We start from the raw sequence: 15,914 nt of genomic DNA on the forward strand, positions 1-15,914 counted from the left end.
CCGGAAAAAGTTAAGTGAGGGAGAAACCAAGTTAGTGGCTGAGTGTGTGTGTTTGTGTGTGTGTGTGTGTGTGAGAGAGAGAGGGAGAGAGAGAGAGAGAGAGTGTATGCGTGTGTCTGTGACTGTGTGTGTGTGTATGCATGCATAGTATGAGAATTTATCTAGGTCTAGGCTTCTTTTCCATTTCTCTCGCCTTTATCTCTCACCTCTCTCTCTCTTGACTACCTATTTCTCCAAGAATATGATTAAGCCTCTCCCATTTTATTAAGAAATAAACAAAGCCCTTCTTTTGGTTTTGCAACTTTCTCTGCCTACCACCCTTTCTCTCCTCTCCTTGAGAATGGACCTTCTAGAAATAGAGGTCTCCACTCAGAGCCATCACTTCAAAGTTCCAATTCTATTCTTGTCCTCCCTCAATGTGGCTTCTGCTTCCATCACTCCAGGAAACTGGGCCAGCTGCCTCCTACTTTCCAAACCCAAGGGGCACACGCAGCCCCTGTCTTGCTTGATCTCTCTGGCACCTAACACACCATCCTCTCCGTGTTCTACCTTCTGCCTGTCCCTTGTCGGGCTTCAGATGACACTAAATAACTGCCACTCTTGTCCTTTTTAATCTTAAGTTTCCAATTTTATATTTTATGTTTCATTATATAAACACATATATGTATATGCCATCCAAAATGTGTTACAGAAATAGATAAGGTATAGTCTAATTTTTTTCATTGTCTCTTAAAACAATTTCCAAAATAAAATATTCTTTTAGAATTAAGTTTCAGAAAACTTGTTTTCCTCGAGGAACTAGCACATCATCTCGTGAACAATGAAATTCAAAAAGTAATTCCCAGAAAGTTTGAAACAGGCAAATTTGATGTCAGTCCCCATGCAGACTAGAAATAACTACAAAGGGAGAGCCTGGGGTATGAATAATGTCCTATTTCTTGATCTGGGAGCTGGTTAAATGGGGTGTTCAGTTTGTAAAAAGGTATGGGTCCATGTAATTATGATATGAGAACTTTTTGGATTTGTTTTATATGTCAGTAAATTTTTTAAAGGAATTTCCATTTTCCTTTTTCTGACCAGGAAATTCTGATCAGATCGATGGCTCAATTATATCCCTTTTGACCTTTATTTGCTTATTTTATTTTTTTCTTACCTTGCTCTTCTATTCTAAATTGTATTTGCCTTAGTACAAAATTTTTATGCTTCATTTATGATTATATATTTTATATTCCATTAAATATACACATCCAAAATGGTTTATGGAAGAAGGAAAAGTAGACATAAATAGCTATCCTTTCAAGTAGGATAAAGTCTACTTTTTGTCTCTATGTCCTTCATGCCTGGCATATAGTAGTTATTTAATTAATGTTAAAAGAAAGAAAAGTTTATTTGTAAAGGAAAAGAGAAAAATCGGGTAGAAGTTTGGAGCACTTAGGAGGCAATGAAGGGTTGTTTGTAAGACCAGAGCCACCTGAGCAGGTCCCAGGAGAAGGGGGTTGACTTGAAAATGGGGAGGAAGATGGATGAATCTTGCTCCCAGGAGAGGGGAGGAGATAGAATGCAGGAAGGGGGCAAACTGTCTTAAACAGAAGAGACACTCTTCTTCAGTCTCCTCAATTGGTTTCACCTCCTCTCCTGAACCTGTAAATAGTTTTAGTGCCTTGGAATTCAGTCCTTAGTCCTCTCCGTCCCGAATCCAGCTCCTGATGATCTCATCTGATACAGCTTTAAGTACCATCTGTACCCTGGGGTGGCTTCTATGGCTCTGTATCCAGCCCAGATCTCTGCTATGAACTCATGACTGCCCACTCAACATCTTTGCCAGGACGCTCAACAGGCATCTTGAAGTTAATAGGAGAAACACTGAGCTCCTGACCTCCCCCCGAACCTGCTCCTCCCCCAGTCGTCCCCATTGGAGGCCCAAGAAGCTTGAGTCATCCTTGACTCATCCCTCTCTCACACACAACTGTCCACGCCATCAGCAAGTCCCATTGCCTCTGTCAAAAAAAGGAAAAGGAAAAGAAAGGAGAAAGAAAACAGAAAATTTCAAAAATGCAGATTCCTAGCACTTCTCACTCCTCTACTGTGCCCCCTTGTCCAGCCACCACCTTCTCTCATGGGATTCTTCAGTCACCTCCTCGCTGATCTTCCTGCTGCCATCCTGGCCACCTACAGTCTTTTTTTTTTTTCAACACAGTAGTTAGAAGAACCATTTTAAAATGCCTCTCCTGGCTCCCTGCAGTGGACGTGACTCTTGCTTGCCAGTCTACCAGGGGCACACTGTTGGCTCCTCTGTCCCCAGCGTCAGAGCAGTGGTCCTGTCACTCTTGGGTTAGTGGTCAGTCTTTAGCCAAGGAGATCCTCAGTAAATATCAGGTGGCAGTGTTGGTAGGAGCTGTTACTATTGTTAATATTTTATATATATTTATGAAATCAGTGACTCTGCCCAAAAAGTAGTGGCTACACACAGACCAGCTTATTGATTAATTCATTGATATATTGATTGACTTGTCCTACACACCAGAATGACTGGGTAAAGGGCCTCTTCCCAACTAGGACTGTTTTCCCTTTTCAGAGCCTCTTCTCTTCTTCAGAGCATGAAAAAGAGAAAGCAGCACTCGATGAGGGAAGGCAAAAGTCACCTGAACACTCCTCAGCAACCAGAATGGCTCCTGGGACACTCCAGAAATCCACAGGCACCTGCTGTGGGTCCTTGTGCAGGAGAGTTTTTTTTATTACAATTCACAAAAGGATATACTTTAGGCCAGATTTATTACAGTCACAGGACTCTTTGATCTGTCTGGCTCAGCTATATTTCTTAAGTGAACTGAGTGAGAAGTGGTTTCGCTTCGTCATTTACAATCACCTGTGTTGAAGGTTAAAAGTCCACAGCCCTTCATGCGTAAATTTGTATGTAGTTGCAGCCCCACATCAGGTCCTGCGCTGCCCATTGGGGAGGAGAGTCTAATGACCTGGCAGAGGCTTCCCCCGACCCAGAGGAGGCAGGGTCCTACGTACGTCGTTGCATCCTTCATGTTAAAGTTTACTTAACAGAGGGCAGATGCCTTCACTGGAAGGAAAGACAAAAACTTCTTTTGTACCTGCTGTGTGCACAGACTTTAGCTAAATTATTCCATTAAATCCAGATGACTTCCCCATATTACAGATGAAGAAACTGAGACTCAAGAGACTACCTAACTGGCCTAGGCCACACACAAGTAGGGGGAACTGAGATGTCAGTGAAGATCTGTCATTTCCCCAAGGCCATGCCCTTTCCACTCCAACACCCTGGTGATGGGAACACATACTAAGGCCGTGAAAAGAACACCCATGGACCCCAGAACTCCAAGTTGCCAGGTCTAAACACACGGCACTGGGATCTATTTACAGCTCCTGGAAAGCCAGCAGCCATCCAGTAAATTGAAAAACAAAACACAATCACACATCATTAAGCTGAAAAGAAAAAATTGACACAAAGAAACAGTCTACTCATCTCCTTATTGTTCACAGGTCCCACCAGTCCAAGGTCACGATTACACAATAGTGACAATGGTGACATCTATCCCAGTCTGCTCCCTGCTCTTGGACGGATTTTTGTGACGCCCAGCATTTTTTTTTTTTTTTTTTTTTTTTTTGGTGGAAGAAGGGTGTTGACTCTTGAGCAATCGTCCTGGGGAGGCAGAGGGCCCAGGACATAGGGGTTGAGAGAGAAGAGCTATGAGAGGAGCTCCAGGGTTGGACCCTCTGTCTGTGAGCCCAGGAAGCCACCCCGCTTACCTTGGCCACAGTCCTACTTACATCCCCAGCTCCAGGAGCAAGCCCTACCCTCAGCGAAGCCATTCACAGAGCAGCTGGAAAGCAAAGCCTGGAAGAGAGCACCAGACCCAGAATGCCGCCTCCCACAGGCCTCCCCTCGCCATTCTGCTTGGGGTTTCCCTCATCATGCCTCCCTGGTGGCTTTTTGTTTGCAGAAAATATCTCTCCCTTCTGCCTCCCTCAGAGCCTCAGTCCACCAATGGGCACAGTGATCAAGCACTCCACCAAGTGCTTCATTTGTAGGCTTTGAATAGTCTCTCCTAACCGGACTGTTCTCTGCCACCTCTGAGAGTTTTATTTTTCTGAGAATATGAATCACATTGAACCCATGGGGTCTGGGAGGCAGATATGCTGACTTCCGTGACATTCACCCAGAGAAAGTTCCCATCCTTTGCCAGGGGACTGGATGGGATTTAGCTGCACGCACCACAACTACTGTTTGTGTAAACAGCTTAGGATTCAGCAGGCGATAACTCTGGGGGGAAATTCCTGCTCCTGTGAGCTGCGTTTTGGCTCAGAGCCCTCTCAAGACTTGAGAAGCAAAGTTAATCATCCACAGAGTGGTAAAGCCCCTGGAAAAATCAGTAGAAGTACTTTCCCTCCAAAGCTACTCTCCAGAGGGGGGTAGGGAGGCACAGGACAGCCAGGGGAGTATAGCTTGGAAGCCCCCTCTCAAGGCACATGGACCCCTGTTCCGGGCTCCTAGGAGCTGCTACTCAGGACAGTGAAAATGGCTCCCCCTGCCAGGGCCTGGCTTTCAGGGACATCTGTGAAGTCATGTCAAGCTGACTGAAAGGAAAGCTTTCCTTCGGGTACGACTTGAGAATAACGTTTCACCCAGAAGGAAGCTGTGGGGGCAAAAACAAATCAATGAAGGATTTGCAGATAGATGTTCTCTGGGCTCAAGTACAATTTACAAAATGCAATGTAAAAGAAGATAAATCTCCCTCTCTCTGCCAGGCTAGAGCAGATTCCTGAACAAAAACAACTCTTTGCAACAGAACCTTAGACTCGTCTGGAAGTGAGTTTCCTCAAAAGGCGCAGGGAAAGGGTTATGAATTCCTGAAATCTTACAGTAAGCATTTTAATCTAGCAGCCTTCAAAGTAAAGGGGAGGAGAGACCGAAGGACAGGTGCTCCTGCCGGGACAATGCCCGGAGAGAAAGTTGTGTGCAATGAGTTTTCCAATAACGGGAGCAGTCACACAGCCGTCTTCACACTGACCAAGGGGCAGCTCATTGATTTAAGGAGCAAGTCAAGTCAGGGTTATGCCCTTTTAATTCTAAACTGAAGGAAGGGACCCATCCAGAAGGAAATGGTTTTGCATGATCCCAAGCTTGAAGAAACATGTTTCCCGGCTCCTCCAAGCCCCTTTGGCAGCTGGGTGAAGCCAAGAGCAAAGCAAATACATCGGGAACTACCTTCAGACCCCCGACCCCTCCCCTTCCCCGAAACCCATGAAAACTTGATTTGCCTCAACTAAACACAAGCTGGGAAATTGGAGAGGAGGCAGAGGGGAAGAGGGAGAGGAAGGGTGGCCAGGCAGCATCCATGCAGTCGGTGGTATTATTGATTTAGAGCCACATAAGCCCCAGAGTGCCATCGATAAGGATCATACCTCCTGCTGATCTCGGGGGAAATTCTCCAAGATCCATGGCTGGGAGTTAAGGAGAATCTCTAAGCCATCAGGAAGGAGCAGAGCACTGCAGCTCCTCAGAATGATGGACCAGGGCGAGCTTTAATTAACAGGGTCTGATGCCTCTTCTTTTTTGGTAACTGAGCAGATTTAAAGGGCTAGAGTCCCAATTTGGAGGGTGCCAGTGCTGCTCCTGCTGCTGCCGTGGCTGCTGCTGGAACAGCGTCCTGCAGACGAGTTAGTTCTGCAAGGAGACGGAGCTGTGGAGGTGGAAAGGTGCAGTCAGGAAGGTCGCAGGCTGCATGGTTTGAATCAGAACCACAGAGCATCAATAGTCCGCAGGCAGACTCCCAGACTAGGGAGAAAAACGGGGCCCCTGGTGCAAGTGATATCAGCGGCACCCTCTTCAGACATGGAGCTGGACGGACAGTGTCCCGGGACTTGATTTGTCTTTGCTGTGTGCTCCTCTCCTGAGAGTGCTGCTGGGTGACAGCCACCATGTAAGCTGCACACACACATGGCTGCCCATGAACACATATGCTCATGTACACACATGTCTGCCCACACACAATACACATATGCCCATGAATACACGTGCTTGCCCACATACAAATATGTCTGTCCATGCACATACATCTACCCATGTATGTACAATGCTTTCCCATGTACACACACATGCCTGCCCACATACACATATCTTCCCATGTACACACAAGCCTGCATATGTGTGCATATATCTTCCCAAGCACACATGTGCATGCTCATGTATAAACATGCCTGTTCGTGTACACGCATGCCTACCCATGTATACACATGCCTAGCACTACACATACACCTGCCCATGTGCATACACATATGTGTATACACATGCCTGCACATATAGACACATGCTCACCTTCCAAACACCCAGATGCAGAGGCACATGGCCTGGAGCCAGCCAGATGACTGCTCACACACCTGTATTTTATAGGTAGATCGCCAAGAGAAACAGTTGTGACACAGAGCATGGCCAGGAGGAAGCCCACGTGTGTGGCCCTTCCCCTGCTGAGCCTGGATTTTCTCATTTGTAAAATGGAAGCTTTAAACTAAACCTCAATGCTCTTAACAGAGAGAGGAAGCAGAAGTTGAAACACGGGGACTTTAGAAAGCATGTTCTAAGCTTAACCAAATCTTGGCTGGTGGGGACAGACATAGCAGAAGGCGTGTGCTAAAAAATCTTTAGAAACACTTTACAAAATCAGCTCCAAGGGCCTCAGAGCCAATGAGGGATGGAGTGGGGTAGACACACTCATCCTGAGCGCAGCCTGTGCTCTGAGAGATGGGGCCTGCACACAACCAACTCAGACTGACCAAGGTCAGAAAGAGAAGGCACTTTCTGGCTGACCTTGGACAAAATCACTGAGCAATACTGTCTTTCCCCACCTTTCTAGAAAATCCCTCTTTGTCCCCATGTTACCCTTGCCTGGCATCTTCCTTCCACCCTCAGATGCCAGAGCCCTCACACAGACGGGCGAAGAGTCTGCCATCACCCATTTAGACATCATTTCAATGTAATTTCCTGTCTCCTTCTTCCAGAGAAACTTGCATATGGCACTCTCTTGCGTGCCTTTAAAGAAAGTGAGCAAGGAAAACAGTGAGGACAGGGCTGGGGTGGAGGTGGGAGACGTGTGCCTGGCACGAAGTGTTCCCAGACTTACAGCCCAGAGCCCTGTGCCACCTCATGGGAATCTCTGAGGAAGGTGGACTCTGGAGTCACTAGAGGCTGGCATACCAGAGAGGTGCCCTAGAAGAACCACTTGACAAGGAAACATCTGGAGGGAAATTCCAAGCTCTAGCCCTACGACCTGCCCCCCAAATCCTTGGGTTCTCTTTCCCAGTTTTACTAATAAAATTAGGTCTCACAATTCTGAGACTGACAATGAAGAGAATGCTCACATGTGGAAGAACAGTGGCCTTGTCATCCCTTGGCTTAGGGTACACTTGGAGTACTCTCCCCACCTCACTGTAGCTAACACCGTGACGGCCTCGAGGGGCGCTGGGGAGCTGGTCCTAGGTTCCTCCATGGGCCTTCATGCCCCATAATCTTTCCTCAACTTTCTCCGTGGTTCTTCAGAACAAAGGGCTATGAGCCCAAAGGGTAGCAGAAAGCAGGGCGACCTAGACAGAGGCAACAGCTCACTCTGCTCTGCCTCAGCTCATTGAGTAAGGTGGCAGGAAGTTTTCTGCACATCCGTCCACCAGTTCTCAGAGTTCAAACTGAAGAGACAACAGCCCAGAGAGCAGCAGGTGTTCCCTCCCCTCCAGTCTAAGACCTACCATTTCCACCTTTTCATCTCAAATAATGGCCTGCTTCTTCTCCAGTGACTGACATACGGGAACGTCCACTGCTTTGTTCCTATCCGAAGAAGCTTAACTTTATTGGGTTTGTGCCGGATGCACTTATCAGGTTACAGCCCAGGAGGCCTAATCTCCGTATAAGGTAGGAGCGAGTGTGCGGAGCCTTGACATTAACCTGTCTACAGGTCTGTTTCTGTGATTCTGGTTATTCTCTGGGGCCCATCAGCTCGGGCCACCCTCACACTGTGCAATGCTAGGACTGGGCTCCCCCAACCACTCTTCCCAGGTATCCCTGCCCGCCGGCTTCCTGTTGGTTCAGCCAAATGGGGACTCAGGGGGAGAAAGACAGGCCAGGAGGGAGAAAGCCTCAGAGGGATGCTTTGCTACTGCCAAGACCAGCCTCACCGCACCCCCTTCAAAAACCCTGCACCAGCTCTGCCCACCTGTAGGGGTGCCAGCAGCAGCTGGGCCATGACCCTCAGTGGTCAGACCACCTGCCATGCCATATTCCACCCCACCCCCTGCCCCCTCAGCATGGCAGTCCTGCTGGCCTGATGCCTCCCTGGGGGTCTGAGCACCAGCCCCCTGGGGTCCTCCTTCCCTCTTGTTTCCCCAGCCCGAGGGATAGTAGCTATTCCTGCAATTATTAGTTCTTGGATTATTTCAGCTTTGGAAGTCCAGACTAACTAATTCTCTGTATTAAATGCCATCTGTTTGAAATATGTAGTGTGATTTTGTTCTCCTGACTGGACAAGAATTTTCCTTGGAGATCCCAAATGGGAGTGTTCTGAGAGTCATGATCAAGTCATAATCTGAACATTTTGGCACATATTACATATTTTTTAATATAAATGTTAGTAAATTAAAAGAAATATTGAGAGAGTAAAGTGTTAAGATCATTCTACAGGTTGGAGCCCACTGGCACATCACTATATCATATATTTGTTATTTATCATACTACATTTGCACATACCAAAAAGAAAAAAGTACTCCCAGGCTAATTTTAGATCTACTGAATTCATGGACAATTGTGTGGTGATTGTGGAGGGGAGGGGGTATAAGGGAGATAAATGGTAATGGAAAAACATACAATGGAAAAATATAATAAAAATAAAAAAGAACCATGGTGCAATTTAGGACATTGGCCTCGAGAGAACTGAACTGAAGGCCAGCCCCACAGGGAATGACTCTGAGTGATATGCACATCGTCACCCTGCTTGTTCTTCAGCTATGTTAGGTGTGTCAGGTAAATGTTAGTATGTTTCACTACTGTTTTGGAACTTGGACAGTGTAGGATATTAGGCAATTAGAGAGCCTTAATTCATCTCTCATTTCATTCCCTCAGGGGTCTGCATTCTGAGAACAGCCCACCAAGAATAGAGGACCCCTGGGCAGAGCCTGGACAAGTTTCCCTCGGCTGGGAGGTTCGAGGCAGGACCCTGTTGTCTTCTCTTCCACAATGAATGCCTGATGATGAGACCTGAGAGCAAGCCTTGGCCTGTCATCTGCCCAGACGCGCATAGAAGGGGGCAGCAAGGCCTATTGCGGGCAACAGCCTGTCCAGGTGGGCTACCTGCAGAGGCAGGAAGAGCCAAACAGTGGCCGTGCACGGTGATGAACTTTCTGAGCACAGGGACCAGATGCTGCCTGCTGATCCAGGTCCAGTCTCTGCCTGGTGATGAGCAAGGCCTCCTCCTCTTGGGAGGCTGCTGTAGCGAGGGGGTGCAGGAAGGCAAACAACGCATAGAGCAAAATTGTTCCCTCTTCTACAGGCAGGGGTAGAAAGGTGGGGAGAGTGGACAAAATGTGTTTGCAGTCCTTCACATCATCCTCTTTATTTCTTTCCACTCTTCCAAGATGCCACATCCAGTACAATCCAGTATGTGCTACCCCAGAGATCTGCGCTACGCAGGCCCCTCCTCTCCATTCCCACTGCCGCAGGCTTCCCTCGAACCCTTATATCTTTCATCTGGTCTCCTACAAAAAATTTCTAAATGAATCCCCTACCTCCATCCATTCACAAATAGTTCCCATTGTACTGCTAGGTCTCAGAGATACAGCGGCAAACCATACAAAGCCCAGCCCTGGAGGAGCTGAAGAACTTGCAGAAAGCAAAAGTCAGATAATTGCAAGGGAGCTGAGGACCAAGAACAAGAAGTGGAGAGTGCCACCACCAATTCTCATCATAGGACTGACTTACTCTGGGGGAATCAGAAAAGGCTCCTGAGCGGGGGTGGTAAAGCTGGGACCTGGAAGACAAGTGTTGATGTTTTGATACGGGAGGGATCGCTCTGGACAGACAGAACAGGCTCTAGGCATCAAGCAAGGAGGGAGAATGGAAGAAAGCCAGTGTTCATGGAGGAGGAAAGTCTAGTTCATGGTCAGAGGGAGAGGTAAGCAGGGGGCACTTGGGAGATTTGCAGACTTCATGGTAAGGGAGAAAGGAAGCTGCTACTGGGCCAGATTGGATCGTGACATAATGAGAGAAGTACCTATACAAAAGATCCTTCATCTGTATGGGATTTCTAAAGAACCTGTTGTACAATCCGAGTAAACAGTGCAGGGAACTTGAACCAGAGTTTACAATTGGATCAGTCTTTCTAAAATACAAAATATTTGCTACCCAAGGTGCCTGGGATAAAATTAAACTCCTTAATCTACCTAACATGTCCTTTCATAAACTGCTGACCCAATCTACCCTTTGCCACCTCTCATCTCCTTCCAGATCTCCTTAAATCCACATTAGCTACAGCCACATGAAACTACTGGCAACTCCCATGGGAGGCCAGCCTTACCCAGAGGGGGTCTTCCCACGTGCTGTTCATCCAGCACGGACTGTCCTTCTTTGCTACCTTAGTGAAATCCTACTTACCCACCAAAGCCTTACTCAGATATCATGTCGTCTGGGAAATCTTCTACCAAGAACCAACTTTCCCCCTCCTTCTCCTAGGCAGAAAGGAGTATGTACCTCTCCTATAGTGACCATCACACTGCGCATCCATTTTTCCTCCCCTGTGACTATCTCCCACTCCGTAAAGGTAGTGGCAGGTGTCCTTTACTTTCTTATTCTTAGTGCCTGATATAGGGTGATCCCACAGCAAGTTCTGGTTAAAACAAACTAAAGAATATATTTCCACATTAATAAGCTAAGTGAGCTTAGCTCCGTGGTGTAAAATGCAGAATTTGTAAAACTCACACCTGTAAAATCCTAATAAAACGTCAACAATCTAGAGCCACTAATGCTATAATCAAGGGGAAGCCTGTTCAATAAGTAAATAGTTAGCTTATTTGTTAAATTAATACACAAGTCATAATTTCTTAATTTTCTAATTTTCCTTACATCAGTCAGATTTTCTAGAGTTGTTTCACTGTGTTCCTACCCACAGATGTAGATGTGCAAGAACAAAAGGCCTCCTGGAGGCAACTGCCCCTCTAGTTTTGCCTATGAGTTGCGAAATCAAAAGAAATGTATAGGATCCCAACTTAGGGAAGAAGTGGTCCAACACAGCCTGGCTACCGTGTGCATGAAATACAATGCACAAGATGTGCATCCGTCGGCTTACAAAAGCTTTCAAGTCAAAGCGCCAACTTACAGCCTCCTCCCACGAAAGCAGAAAAATGTCCACCACACTCTGCCGGTGATAAAGTGGACCTGAAAATCTCCACACCTTCCATCCCATGAGGGTTTTGGGAACACATGGGATCAATTGTATAAATGTAAGGTCTTGTTCAAAGTCTCCTCTTGAGTTCCAGGTCTAACTTCTTGATCAGCTCTTAGGCCCTGTTCTCTGACACTTCATGGGACAGGTCCTATGGCCACATTTATCTGGTGGACGTGGATTTGATATTGGTATTGTTCCCCCGCCACCCACATACCCCACAGCAGGGCATGAAGCTCTGCCTTCTTGAATCACCTGTGAATCTGGGTTTTGCCCTATGACCCTGCAGATCAAGGGTCCAGAGGATTTGCAAATAGCAGAAACAGCACCCTGTTTTGTTCTCTCCAACCATCCCAGATTCCTCTCTCTCCAGTTCCCTTCTCCTTCATCCGTTCTTCTCTCTATCCCACTCCCTCAGCTGAGAGAGTGGCACTCCTGTGCGACACAGAATATCTTATGAAAGAGTGTGACAAATTCAAAGCATGAACTGGACAGGTGAAGAATAAGTGTTATTAGTGAAATCTGGTCCCAGAATGTTGGGGACCTCCAGGCATCAGGAGCCCTATCTAAATCCAGACACAGAGGTGCAGTCTGGGTTGACGGGCTTCCCAAGGTGCTTGCCAGCTAACACTGCAGCCCCCAAGGCAAGGAGACAGCAAGGCACCCACAGAAAGGACCCTGGAGGTGATGAGCAGCTCACAAACAGCATGATGAATAGCCTCACTCCATCCACCTGACCTTGGCCACCAGCACAGCTGCCTAGGCCATCCAAGTCTCTTACAGTAGAGCAGCCCCAGAAGGGCACTCTGGATAATGTGCATGTGAGTGGCAGAGCCATTTCCCTAAATCATTCTGCTGCCACTTGCCAAGGCCATCTACTGGAGCTCAAAGGCCTAACTCTCTCTCCTACCTCATTGCCAGAAGAGATGCCAAACTCAACAATAAAACCATCAGCTTCTAAGAAAACAAATCAGTCATACAAGGCTATGTGTACAGACACAAGCTGAGACCAGAAGAAGCAAAAGAGAGTCATGTCTACAGCCTCAGTATACCGGGTCCAAACACAGAAAACCCACTGTGGAGAGAGATACAGTCAAGCTATGAGATTGTAGGCGCTGGGTAGCCCCATTAGGGGTGTGAACGACCACCAGCCAGCCCTATCCACACTCCTTTTTGGCCAGGAGATGGGGGCCAGGCAGAGCGGCTTGAGTGGGGAAAAGCAGGGGGGCTGCCAGGATGTTCAAAGCACCCACTCCCCTCCCCAAACCAAAAGACCCCCATGTGGTTCACTCCAGCCTAGCTATGTGTCATGGTCCATGCTGAGGTTGGACTGGATTTATGTTTTCCCTGGACAGAGTCCTTATTAATTCCACACAATTGCTACACAAGTAATGCATGTTCATCATTGAAAGTTAGAAAGCACAGAGAGGTAGTCTCCCCAGATGCCCCCATTCAGTGTCACCGCCATTCATGTTTATTTCATTCATTGCCAATGAAGGCCTGGCCAAACTCCTCTCCCCACCATGGATCTTTATACAACTGCGACCCAAAGTACAGAAAACCAGTAATATAAGGCTCTGTTGGATCCTGTGTAACCATCATGAATAAATAGGTATCTCTTTATTGGGTCTTGCATGCAGTTGGATTCAGAGACACAGCTAGAAGCTAGGGCAAAGTAGGATTTTTTTTTTTCCAAAATAAAAATACACCATTCTTATTTTGTATATTATCACTTCCCACCTCAGCACAACCCCCTCAATAGTAATAATAATAAAAGGAAGAGGAGGAGTGGCGAGGAGAAGAAGGAGAAGGGGAGGAAAAAGAGGTCCTTTCCTTGAATTCATATCACAGTGGTGTCTGAATAGCAATGTTAGGCACATCCACCCCAAGGACATTCCACTACTAGCCCATCCCTTCATGCTAATCCCACATATTCCTGGCTTTTCCCTTTAGCCCTTTGTTCCTTGTGGCCAAGGTCCCACCAAACCCTGCAACTTGATGATCCTAAGCCCATCTGAGATTGTTCATTAAACCTAGAAGAACAAAGCGCACTCTAGACTCTCCAGTTGCAGCTGGGCCAGGTGATAGTGTAGCCTGAATAACTCTACCACCCAAGTAAAGTTAGAGCAATAGCACCAGCCCCCTTCCTCAGCCACAGGAGGAAAAGGCACTGCTAGGATGACTTACGGGTTCCATTTAGATTTCTAAATTTTAGTCCTTGGGATAGATGCCATCATTTAACAAAGGTACTAAAGGCAGAAACCACCAAGGTCCTATGTCCCAAACTGAGACTTAACCCATATCTGAGAATCTCCCCGACAGAATTTTTGAGAACCCCCTAGTCCCTCTTGATGTCTCCACATCAGCCCTTGGGCCCAGAAGAATACCCACAGGCACTCTTAGTTCAGCTAATGCTTCAGAGTCCAGGCTACCAAACACAAATATCCTGGACAAAGCACATCAGGGTATCTTAAGTGCCTCTCTTGGGTCTCTCCCAAGGGGATCATGCTCCTGGATAACTTTTATTTGTTCTTCCTGGCTCAATTCAGACATCACCTCATTCAGAAAGTCTTCCATCATGTACAAGGCGAGGCTCCTGTTCTCTGCACTCCCATAGCATCATGAACTTATTTGTACTTATCACATCATATTATAAATTCCTGGCCACTGCTCTGCTTCCAAACACACACTAGACTGTGTGCTTTGAGCCCCAGGTGGTCGGCCTTACTGGCCTTTATGAGAGGTTATAGCAAAGACCCCCTGCATCTGCTAGTGGCCTGGGTGTCTGCAGCCCAGTTTAAGTTTTAAGGCATGCCCTGTGTCTATCTGTACCAAGATTAACATCATTCCACTTACCCCCACCTCTAAGTGCAGCAGCCAGGGAAAATGAGAAATGGGAATTGAAGCAGAGCCCTCCAAGACCAAACCGACAGACAAGGGTTTTATAATGTCACAGTCAAGGTTGGGGAAGAGACAGACACTCTTTCAGCATAATAAAGTCCCAAAATTATGCTAACAGAAAGACATGAATCTTGTATGTAGATCACTGAAGTCTGTGGGCATGAGATGAACATTTTCAGCACAAGTGATTTGTTGTTTAAAGTAATTTGGGATGGTCATCAAGGAACAGGAAGAAAAAACAAGCTTCCACCCAGAGGTCAGGGTCCTCGCCCTTCTCTAATCTGACTCTAGGTTCCAAGCTTCCCCCTCATTCTGAGCAGCAGGAAAATGAATGGGGACTCTAATACTGATGGGGAGCTGGGACACCCCAACCAAGGGAATGGCCCCAGCCTGGGAAAGGAGGAAAGGAAAATGGAGCAGAATGAGGATGAAAAAAACAGGTCCAGTGGGAGATCTGGTCAACCAGCAAGACATTCATGTGGGGGCCAGTACCCTAAATACCATGTTTGGTATTGTACAAGGGTTTGAGTTAATTAGTTTGGGGGCCACAATACCTTAGCCCATTGCCACCCAGTTCTGTCTAGTTTAAATTCTATCACAGGGACCTGGATTGAAGAACAGACTGAACTTCCCTTGAGGTTGTGCGTGTGTCTATGTGCACGCATGCACACGTGTGAACAGGCCCTTGCCTGGCCAAGTAAGAAAAGGAACTAGCCCTCCTTCCCCATGTTAATAGCAGGCACCCAAGACACCTATAGGGTCACTGATGTGAAGGCAAGGGGACGCCTGGAGGAGGGCACCAGGACACAAGGCAGTCCACAGTTTAGTATGTGTGGGGAACCAAGGGGTCACTAGGCTTTTAAAATATAGTATAGAAAATGCTACATAGGCATGCAGGATGCTTTGAGGACCCAGAGAAAGGGCACTTTAGGGCTCAGGAAGGCTTCCCGGAGAAAGTGGTATCTGTGTTGAGCTTTGAAGATCAAGTAGAAATTAACCTGAAGCATGTCCCTAAAATATCCCCCACTCCCAGAGAAGAGCTACATGTCCTCCTGCAGGTGTAATAAGGAAACCAGTGTGAGGTTACACACACTCAGCTGTGCTACAGCCTGTTAATTCCCCTCATGAGGCCCTTTTCGCTTACCTGTGTTTCTAGAGGAAGTCCCAAACCTTTCCCTGGATCTGCCAAAGTGGTCCCAATCCTGCTAGCTGGGCTGAGAAGTCAGATTCAGTGTGTCCGCACATTGGGGCACTCCACTCCAGAGCTGCCCACAGTTCAGCCCCTTGGCGCCCACTGAAGTTGTGCCAGACCCTGGCTAGGCCGCCTGCTCAAACTGCGAGAGAGAGAGAAGTGAGCTGTGAGCATCCTGGAGCCCAGCCAGGCCTCTCTGGCCAGACAGGCAGGTGGAGGAGGAGCTGGAGAGAGAGCTTGTAAAACCTCCAGAGGATCAGATTAACTCCTGAGAAGCTGTAGAACCAGCGGGCAAAGGCAGCCTCTAGGCCCACGGCAGAGCCCCACCCGGGTTGGTGGGGCTGCATCTCCTTTACTGGATTCCTATGGATATG

At 47.3% G+C, this 15,914-nt stretch overlaps 1 protein-coding gene across 3 annotated transcripts in view; it reads right to left on the minus strand.

Moving 5' to 3' along the window:
* The window catches only part of CALN1 (calneuron 1), a 508,279-nt gene extending 492,598 nt beyond the window's left edge, over window positions 1–15,681 (minus strand). For 2 of the 3 annotated variants that reach the window (XM_090279122.1, XM_090279124.1), the window contains exon 1: window positions 15,493–15,681. The gene's annotated coding sequence lies outside the window, so the exon portion shown is untranslated. Of the gene's footprint in view, window positions 1–5,433; window positions 5,498–15,492 lie in introns of those variants that run through there. The other variant, XM_090279123.1, reaches the window with a different exon arrangement.
* Window positions 15,682–15,914: the final 233 nt, after the last annotated feature.

This window comes from Furipterus horrens, unplaced genomic scaffold (assembly GCF_987537825.1).
Source record: "Furipterus horrens unplaced genomic scaffold, mFurHor1.1.pri manual_scaffold_5, whole genome shotgun sequence".
NCBI classification, from domain to species: Eukaryota; Metazoa; Chordata; class Mammalia; order Chiroptera; family Furipteridae; genus Furipterus; species Furipterus horrens.